We start from the raw sequence: 9,592 nt of genomic DNA, 5'->3' as shown, positions 1-9,592 counted from the left end.
TTGCTTTCTGGAGTCTGACACCCCATTTCCTTTCTGCAGAAATTATTTCTTAACAGATTTCAGGAAATATGAGAATCAATCCAGAGTGTGGAATAAGCATGCATTCCTAAGTGCTCCAGAAATGTTTTAGTCCACAAAATAAGTCTTAATGCTGGTCTTATAGTTACACTTCATAAACAACTTTTTCTAGTTCCCTATAGCCTTTTGAATAATTTTGATTTGTAATCTTACTAGAATCAAATTTCTACATATTTTTATCACTATAATTCAGTTATTTAGAAAGTATTTTCAGTATTCTGAGTGGCAGAAGTTAATCAAAATCAAATTATTTGATGATTTAAAACAAAATACAGGCATGAGAATAGGGTTTGGAGTTTCAGATTTAAGTCTTCTAAAATCATTTTCATTGTTCATAGAATTTTCTTAAGAATAGCAAGAGACTGAAAAATGTAAAGAATGATCTGTCCTTTCAAGAGCTGCCTTACAGTTTATACAGAAAGTCTGGTACCTTGCTTCCTGCCTTCACTTCTGTGCTCTTTCCAGATAAAACTCTTAGAAAGTAAATATTCCACTGTAATACCCATTTCTCACATTGTTCCAGAGAGGTTTTATTTGATGATATGGGTTAGGGGCTCTCAGATCCCACAGATCCTAAGATGTGATTATGAGGTTTTCTAAATAATATAGTTGAAATACCCAGAGGGGTCAGGGGAAGATAATACTCTAAGAAAACAAGTTTCAAAAGTTTTTGAGTGCGTGTGTGTGTGTGTGTGTGTGTGTGTGTGTGTATGTGTGTGTGTTTTTGTTTTTTTTTTACTGGAGTAAGGATGGACATTAAGTCTGTAATTGGGAGACTATAAAATTTCCAAACCAAAGGCAGTCTGACTGGTAACAAATCTGCTAAAGAAACAGCTGTGAATGTTTTATGTTGTAGCTATTGGTCTTGGGATTATCTTTATGCATATGAGAAGTCCATATTCAACAAAAGGCAGTTGCTTGTATCAAGAATGGATGTTCTGTTTCAGAGAAATCAGTTGAGTAACAACCTACCATGCAAGTCATGAATTGGAATGCTAGAAAGACATGAAGATGATTTTCATATAAATGAAGAACGGGGAACAGATTCCATCTTTCCAGCAGGTATCTCAGTACAACTAAACTTAAGATAAAGCCTGGAGTTACCTAAAAGATGGTTAAAAGTTTATGTACCCAATAAGATGATTGATGATGATTAATGGTACTCAGTGAAACCCATGAAGTGTTTGTTAGACTAAGTTGAGTGCGCACTTTATGCGACTGTGACTATTGTGAATCCATTTAAAGACTTGCATGTGAGGTGCTTAGATCAAAATATTCTGAAACATAAAAAAGGAAAGGCATCTCAGTGGATATCTGAACGTGTACTCATAGACTCTACCTAGCAAGAGAAAGGGGGGGGGGGAATGCTCATGAATTTTCCCATAGATACTGAACTTATTTCTTATAAATGTTTCAATATTATTTAGATATATCTGAATTTTCATATTAACCTGTTTCTTGAAAAGTTATTTGATACAAGAGTCACTCTAAAATCCACTTGAGGATTGGAAAGGATCCTTTTGTAATATGCAGCAACACTGAAATTTTTTGTGGATCTTAATTATCATGTTCTGCTTAAAGTGGCATACACATCAAGATTCCTGTGCTTTGTTTTTTTTTTTTTTTGTATCAATAACTGCAGATTTTGTATTTGTGCTTTACTTGGCTGGTTTCTAAGATTTCAGAATTGAATTAACTTTTTGTAACTTGAAAGAATCCACAGAGAAAGCTGTGAATTTAGCATATATGACCCAGGACTGAACAGCTTCTTACACTGAAAGTTTAGTCAGTATTGACTCCTTCACCTGCTATCTAGAAGCTAATTCTCCATGGTCCTGTGAAAAATAGCTTGGTTTGGATAAACACAGCATCATTCATTTAGCACTGGGAAAGCTAATTACAATGGAATAGAGATCACAACATAAAAACTGGACACTTCTGCAACGTCTTATTTGCAGAGTCAGTTAATTATGTACATAAACCTCTGTTTCACTAGTGACCAGTTGCAGCCTTGGATTTATTTTAGAAAAGCAACTATACTTTCATTAACTGCCATAATGCCTTAGAAATGTAATGAGGAATGTAGTTGGATAAGGTATATTTCAGAGGACTTTGCAATGCAGAACTAGCAGTGAGTGAAATTCCTATAAGCATTTTCCGTGAGTTAGGATTTTGTGAGCATAAATTTTTCCAACTTACAGTTCTCATCAGTATTGTTTGCCAAATCATTGGGTTTCTTATTTTTCTGCTTTCTTTTCAGTTTAAGGTACTTTATTTCCATTTTCTAAAACCAAGTTTCTCACTCTTTGAAGTCCCAGAACAGCTGATTGTTCCCAATGCAGATTTCTGTGTGTATTGAAGTTAGAGTGTGACCCCATGTAATCACAGTTGGAGTCCGTTGCTAATAAGACACTGGGCTGTATTTCTCATCAGACCACTCCTGCCACTTGAGAACAGATTATCATTCACTTCTGAAACAACCACAATTAATTAATTTGCTTTGTGTACTTGTATTATTCACCATTGTGAATAGATGCTCTTATAGAATTTGACTCCTGTTTTAGTAAAGGTTAGACAGTTTTGCTTCCTTACATATTATAAGCTTAAAAAGGTACACAGTGTGTTCCTAGATATATGACTCGTTCACCTGGTTCAGCTTTTGTCTTTGATCTGACACTTTGCTCATGAATCAGTTGATATTAGTCACAAATGAAAAGTGACTCCCCACTATATACTGTGTTGAGGAGAAGCAAGTTTGACCTCCAAAATATCCTCTCTACCGGAAATGCCATTTTCAATCCTTTACTACAGGTCTGCCATGTGAATCACAAGAGATGGGACATCAGAGTATCAGAGTTGTACGGATCACCAGTTAGAGATACTGTTTGTGATACTGATAGGAGCATGCAGATTAGAGAGGAAATTGTGTTCCTCAGTATTGGGGAGAGAGAGAGTGAGACAGTGAAAGCCCGTGAACTCACCTACTAAGCCAGCCAATCACTGAGCTCTCTCTTACAAAAGGTTTTTTACTTTTAACCTGTTTTTTTCAATCAGATTGTAAGGACAAACATTTCCTGATATTTTTGTGTGTTTGTTTGTTTGTTAAGGTTTAAAAAAACATGAAGACTTTTCCCAATTAAATTTATGACAGTGTGAACTTAAATAGTGCCATTAAATTTATTCTGAAAGAACTGCCAACATAAAACTTAGATGTGTCAGTATGTCAGCTGTGTACCTGGAAGATACTGTATATCAGAAAAGTGTATGCTTCTCTAAGTAAATGTTACTAAGCCATATCACATTTTTTTTTTTAAAAAAAGTTGCATATACTTTTCCATACGCCCCTTCAGAAACCAGGTATTTTGCATATCACTGAATTTAGAAAGATTTGAAGCTATGGTCTGCCCTTGTAATTTAATAACAAAGTATAGCGCGTGTGTGTGTGTGTGTGTGTGTGAGTGCGCGCGCGCGCACACACTGTATTTGCAATTTTCAAAATGTAATTTCTTATACAATTATTAAATAAAATGTTTTGTCATGTGGTTTGTTAAAAAATGAAAATGTAGAGTTTCTTAAATTTTTTTTTTTTAATTAATGGTAGTAGGCCTTAAGACATCTTAAGAAAAACACTAGAAAATAGATAACCTTTATTTTATAATCTCAGATTATGATGCCTTCTTACATCTTTAATAATACTTAAAAACATCTTCCAGGTAGGTTAAAAGATATTGTACAAGTCTTTATCCTTTTATGTCAGTCCCTTTATTGACCTGATTGTCCCAGAAATAATGGCAGAAAGGAAAGTGCCCCCTGCAGGATTGGTGAGAAGCCTTATGTGAGATAACTTATCAACCTTAATAACACATGTAGATCAGGGGTCAGCAAATGCTTCACAGGCCAGATCTGGCCTGTTTTATATGGCTCTTGCATTTTAAAATCAAAATATTATATAATACAAGAATTATGTGAAATTTATTTAAATGCCATCCCTAAAATTGTGTGTTTCTAGACCACAGCCACAATTATGTGGCTGTTTCGAATCGTTTTGACAAATATAAAGCATTTACTGATTGTCCACAAGTAGGAAAAGTTTGCCAACCTCTGGTGTACTGTGTCCTGCCATCCTCTTAAGACTAACAGCATATGTGGATGCAGCAAGGGCTCTTTGGAAGTTTCTATGACTATTCAAAGGGCTCAGTCAAAATTGCTCTCCCTCCCTTTTTTTTTATTTATTTTTTCCCTGTATAGACGTGTCAAGAATTCAGAATGTTATCTAAGTACCATATATGCTTTATCGTTAACAGAGCAGTTTTTTTTAACCCAGAATATGATCACCCAGATACTTTTCAGAATACGTTTCGACACAAAAACTCAATCACCTGACTTGAATATTTCAGTTATGACAAAAAAAAAAAAAAGTTAAAACAGTGTAGACATGTTGTTTATATGGTTATTTGGGTTTTCTTTTTGCCATTTGGGAGTTCACAAATAAAAAAACATTCTTAAGAACTAAATAAGTGGAAAACTGTCAGGTATTTTTATATTCTTTCAGAATTCTAGTTAACTAGGAAAAGACAACTATTTTGGGGAAGAGTAATAAAACATAGTTTTAGATAAATTAACACTAAATGTTGAGCTCTGACCTGTTTGATTATCTATTTTCATCTATATTTTTACTTTGATGTGTCGTCTTGTCCATGTCAGACGTGAAAATAAATTCGAATTTCTAGTAGCAGTCTGCAAGCTCTTATTTATGTTACGCTGTCCATTTTAAAAGAATAACTTTTGGCTGTAACTCAGTTGTAACTATGATCTTTTGTAATTGTTGTGAACTCTTGAGGGCTGCGAAGAGAGCATAATGGTTATGCAAACAGACTCTCATGCCTGAGACTTAGAGGTCCCAGGTTCAATCCCCAGTACCACCATAAGCCAGAGCTGAACAGTGTTCTGCTTAAAAAGTATTCTGAGCATAGTGACCCAGAAGGTGGCATGAAGGGTAGACTTACATGGAGGCATAGGATCCTGGGATTAATTTTGTGCACTGAATAAGCTAGTGATATTCTAGCACTTATTCTCCCACTCAGCCCGTCTCGTAATAAATGTTTGGAAAATCAAAGTGAGTACAAATAGGAAATATGAAGCCTGATGGTTACATGTATTACTACAGGAACTGTGTTTTAAGATTAGGACTAGAAATCTGGCCTCAGAAAAATACCAACAAAGATCTCATCATTTAGTTTTTAACTTTTTTTTTTTTTGCTTTATTTTATTTTTCTAATGTTTGACAGGACAGAGAAATTGAGAGAGAGGGAGAAAGGGAGACAGCTGTTTCACTGCTGCAGGTGGGGACTGGGGGCTTGCACTTAGTTCCTTGTGCATGGTAATATGTGCATTGAACCAAGTGTGCCACCACCCAGCCCCATCTTTTTTTTTTTTTTCATCATTTTTTTTAATCCCTTCTAGGTCCTCTGACATCATGTTCCAGGACCTGAACCCTCCCCCGCACACACACATACCCCAGAGTCCTTTACTTTGCAATACACCAAACCCAGCCAAGTTCTGCTTTGTGTTTTCTTATTTTTTAACTTATCATTTATTAGTGGTCATTTAATAATGACCAACAGGATTGTAGGATAAGAGGGGTACAATTCATACGATTCCCAGCACCAGCGTGCCGTATCCCATCCCCTCCATTGGAAGCTTCCCTATTCTTTACCCCTCTGGGAGTGTGGACCAAAGATCTCTAAGGAGTGCAGAAGGTCGGAGGTCTGGCTTCTGTAATTGCTTCTCTGTCCCATTTCATCATTTTTAAGCAGCACCCTATCCTGTTTTAGGGCTCTCCTGTGACGTATACAACAAAAACTGAAGTCTGGCTTAGAGGAATAACCCAGTAAGTATAAAATGATAACTTCAGAAGTTACCAAATAGCTTCCTTGTCACCTGTTCTGAATGAGCAGGCTTGCTTTCAAGATTTATTAACACCAGAGAAAGAAGAACAGAGAATCAGAATATCACTCTAACACATGCGATGCTGGGTGTTGAACTCAGGACCTCAGGCTTCTAAGTGCAATGCCTCATTCACTCTGCCACCTCCTAAGTCAAGTACTGGACTTTCACAGTTTTATTCTGGTGTGATTTCTAAATACCTTTTCTCTCTGTCTCCCACCATTTTTGCATGGGGGAAGAGGAGGACTTAACACTTTTTTTTCCCACTTTAACATACCAGTAATAAGGAAAAACTGTATGGTAGTTGTCTCCAAAATAATAACTGAGGTGGCTACGGAATAGCAGTAGACTCGTTTTTGCTCTCCCTGGCCAACTGGGAAAAGCAATGAAAATTACCTGAAAACTCAACAAAACATAACCAGGATTTCTTCAGCCACATGGGGCTCGTTGGCAGAAAAGGGATGAGGGAGAGATTCCCAGGACTAAAAGGTCATGCTTAGGATCAGCTGGCACCAAACTGGGAGTTTGGCAGCTGAGGCTCACCACTTCTAGGTTTGAATTAAAAAACTTTTTCAAAAAGAAAAATCACCTAAGCTTCAGGTGAGTACAGACACATATGGCTTATTGATGGAAAATGAGTGAGGGAGTGATTCCTGGGGCTAAAAATCAGTGCTCAGGGACATCTGGCACCAAATTAGGAGATTGTTGGCTGAGGTGCACCACATCCAGGTCCAAGATTAAGCAATGAAAAAATCAACTACATTCAAAGTGTCCTTTAGGCCCTGTTGTTTGGATTTTTCTTTTTTCTTTTTCCTGTACCTTCATCTTCACTCCTCAGCCCTCACAGCCACAACTGGGAAGGGTCGGGGGCCATCTATAGGGACTTCAATTCTGGCCAGGACAGTGCCCTTTTCTGTCTACACCTGGTCTTGGGTATGAGCACAAGAGGGCCCTAAATATTACAGTCATTGTGCCATGGTATGCTACTGCTCACAGCAGCCCGCCTAGTCTGAGTGCATTCCTGATTTGAAGGGATAGAGAATTGAAGAGAGGGTGAACCACACCACAAGACAGAAGGGCAACCAGCAGTTTAGAAATGCTTTGAGAACCCACAGGAAACAGAACCACAAGCCTCCAGTTTGGAGAAGTTTCAAGGAAGGCATTACATTTCCCACAAGTCATGAAGTTATACGTTAAGGCTGATCTCATCTCAACTGAAGATGGTGAGATCTAGTGGGTAATGGGGTTACTAGGTTGCTTCAAACCAAACAGACATTTTGTGAGCTCACCCAGAGACAAAAACTCAGCATGCTAACTTCCCATCCTGGTTCTCTCTCCTACACAGTAAGATTTAGGGCAAGTTACTGAACTTCTCTGACTCAGTTTCTCCATCTGGGTGGGGATCATGATGGTATCTACCTAATGGGAATCATGAGAATTCAGCAAACTCCAGAATGAAAGTGCTGAGGAGACAAGACTCCAAACTCAGCAACCATGGCTGCAAATCACCACAAATTAACTGATTCACAAAGGCACTGTCCTTTACTCTCTCTCTCTCTCTCTCTCTCTCACATACACTTCCCCTCTCCCGTCTCTCCTTTGACTAATTAGTATACTAATCTTGCTGCTCCCAGAATAAGGCAAATTTTCTTTACCCTCTGTGACTTTGTCCTCTTCTTTACCTGGAAGATCTTCCCCTGACTTTATTTAACTTTATGAGAACTTGACATACTATAAACAATTAGCCTGCCAATAAAAAAAAACTTGATATTTAAAAAAATATTCACTGACAATATTGTGATGTACAGAGCATGGGTCAAGCATTCATGTGTTGAAACTCTCCCTCCTAAGACCTCAGAATGTGTGGGAAGGCTTGTTAACACGTGGAACCAGCCTGCCTGAGGCCACAGAGGTGCCAGCTTCAGTCCCCACCACCACCACTTGTCAGAGCTAAGTGGTCTTCTAACTTCGTTCTATGTCTCTCTCATAAAAATGAGAAATTTTTTAAAAAATCTTCAAAAGCTGATATATGAGAAGGAGGGAAAGAGTGAGCTATCTCACCAAGGAGGGCACCTGCTTTGCCACATGCCTGACCCAGGTTCGAGCCCCCAGCACACCACAGGAAAGCACTACTGCACTGGGGGAAGCTTCAATCTGCCCTGTGAAACCACAAAGTTCTGTAGACACCAAAACACCCAACTTATTCTTTACTTCCGTGAAGTCCCAGCTACCCCTCCCCCCCCCCCATGTCAGCTACTGTCTGCACCCACAGCCTCTCCTGGCCATGACCTGGGTCTGCAGCACCAAGGTGGGAGAAGAACCCCACTCCCAATGCTTTAATGGGGTTCCTACAATGGAACTGAAATCCTGACTGTCTCCAGTGCTCGTGTGTGTGTGTGTGGGGGGGGGGTTTGAGGTAGAGGTTCACAAGGTATAATGCACATGTTACCACATATACGGACCTGGGGCTTGTGGAGGTGAGGGTGTTCACAATAGGTGGAGCAGTACTGCAGTGCTGTAGTTAGTTGTCTCTTTCTCCCCCCTCCCTGCCCCTACCTCCTCCATTTCTGCCTCTATCAAAAAAAAAAAAAAAAAAAAAACCAGGCAATTTTTTTTTAAAGGCCACCGGGAGTCATGGATTTGTGGTGTAGACACCAAGCACCAGCAACAAGTCTGGTGGCAAAATAAATAAATAAACAAACAAATAACATTAAAAACTGCTCTTCTGGAAAGAGTCCAGACTACCTAGCTCCCAATTACAAAGAATGAGTCTTTTTTTTTTTCTACGTAGGGGATCTGTAGTTATATTGCAACTGTGCATGTATTTATGGTTGCTTTAAGATTAAAACAAACACTGGATACTTTTCTCAGATACCCCAGACAATCACGCAGTAATGCTGCTGTCAACAAGCTGTTACTGTCACAAAGTGTGAGTCCCTCCTACAGCCCAGTAGTAGCACTAGGCTGCGTTCTGTCAGTTCTCCTCTTGCTGATAACTGCCTGGCTTTCTCAAAGTCTTTTAAGTGGGGTGGGATGTGAGTGGGCCTTGGGACCCAGTGCACTACGGTGGAGAAAGGCCCAAGTTGGTGGTGGGAGTGGTGTGCAGATACCTATCACAGAAAGATGAGAACTTGTACCATGTGACAACAGCTGTTTTGGAAACCATTACTTCCCTAACACTGATTAAAAAAAGAAAATTGTGACCATACTGATAAGGAAAAAAAGGCTCTTTTTAACGGATGAATTAATAATGTGACTTTCAGCTTGAAATGTGGGAAGAGCCCACAACACTTTGAAAGTATTGCTAGAGGTTAAATCAATAATCTCACTTGAACCCTGTCACTGCGAAACCTGGGGTGTAGCTTCGAACTTATGAGGTCCTGGGTTCAATCCCTAGCACAGAATGGAAAAAACAAACAACGAACTAGGCCAGGCCAAGTGCAGCAGAGTAAGAGGCAGAGCTAGTTCTAGTCCAGCTTCTCTGGGTGTGCCTCCCTGGACTAGTTCTTCACTTGTGCTAAGTCTCAGGCTGCCTATCTGCCTCCCGGAGATCCTCCTTAACTTGAAA

The 9,592-nt window shown here is 39.0% G+C and overlaps 1 long non-coding RNA gene across 1 annotated transcript; it reads left to right on the top strand.

The window, feature by feature from the left end:
• The first annotated feature begins 21 nt into the window (after nucleotides 1-21).
• On the top strand, nucleotides 22-3,382 carry LOC132533412 (uncharacterized). The gene is made up of 2 exons (XR_009545278.1): nucleotides 22-782; nucleotides 823-3,382. It is a non-coding gene; the product is annotated as an uncharacterized LOC132533412 (long non-coding RNA).
• Nucleotides 3,383-9,592: the final 6,210 nt, after the last annotated feature.

Source organism: Erinaceus europaeus, chromosome 16 (genome assembly GCF_950295315.1).
Source record: "Erinaceus europaeus chromosome 16, mEriEur2.1, whole genome shotgun sequence".
Taxonomy (NCBI): domain Eukaryota; kingdom Metazoa; phylum Chordata; class Mammalia; order Eulipotyphla; family Erinaceidae; genus Erinaceus; species Erinaceus europaeus.
Note: the sequence above shows the minus strand (reverse complement) of the source record. Positions and strands in the feature narration are given on the sequence as shown.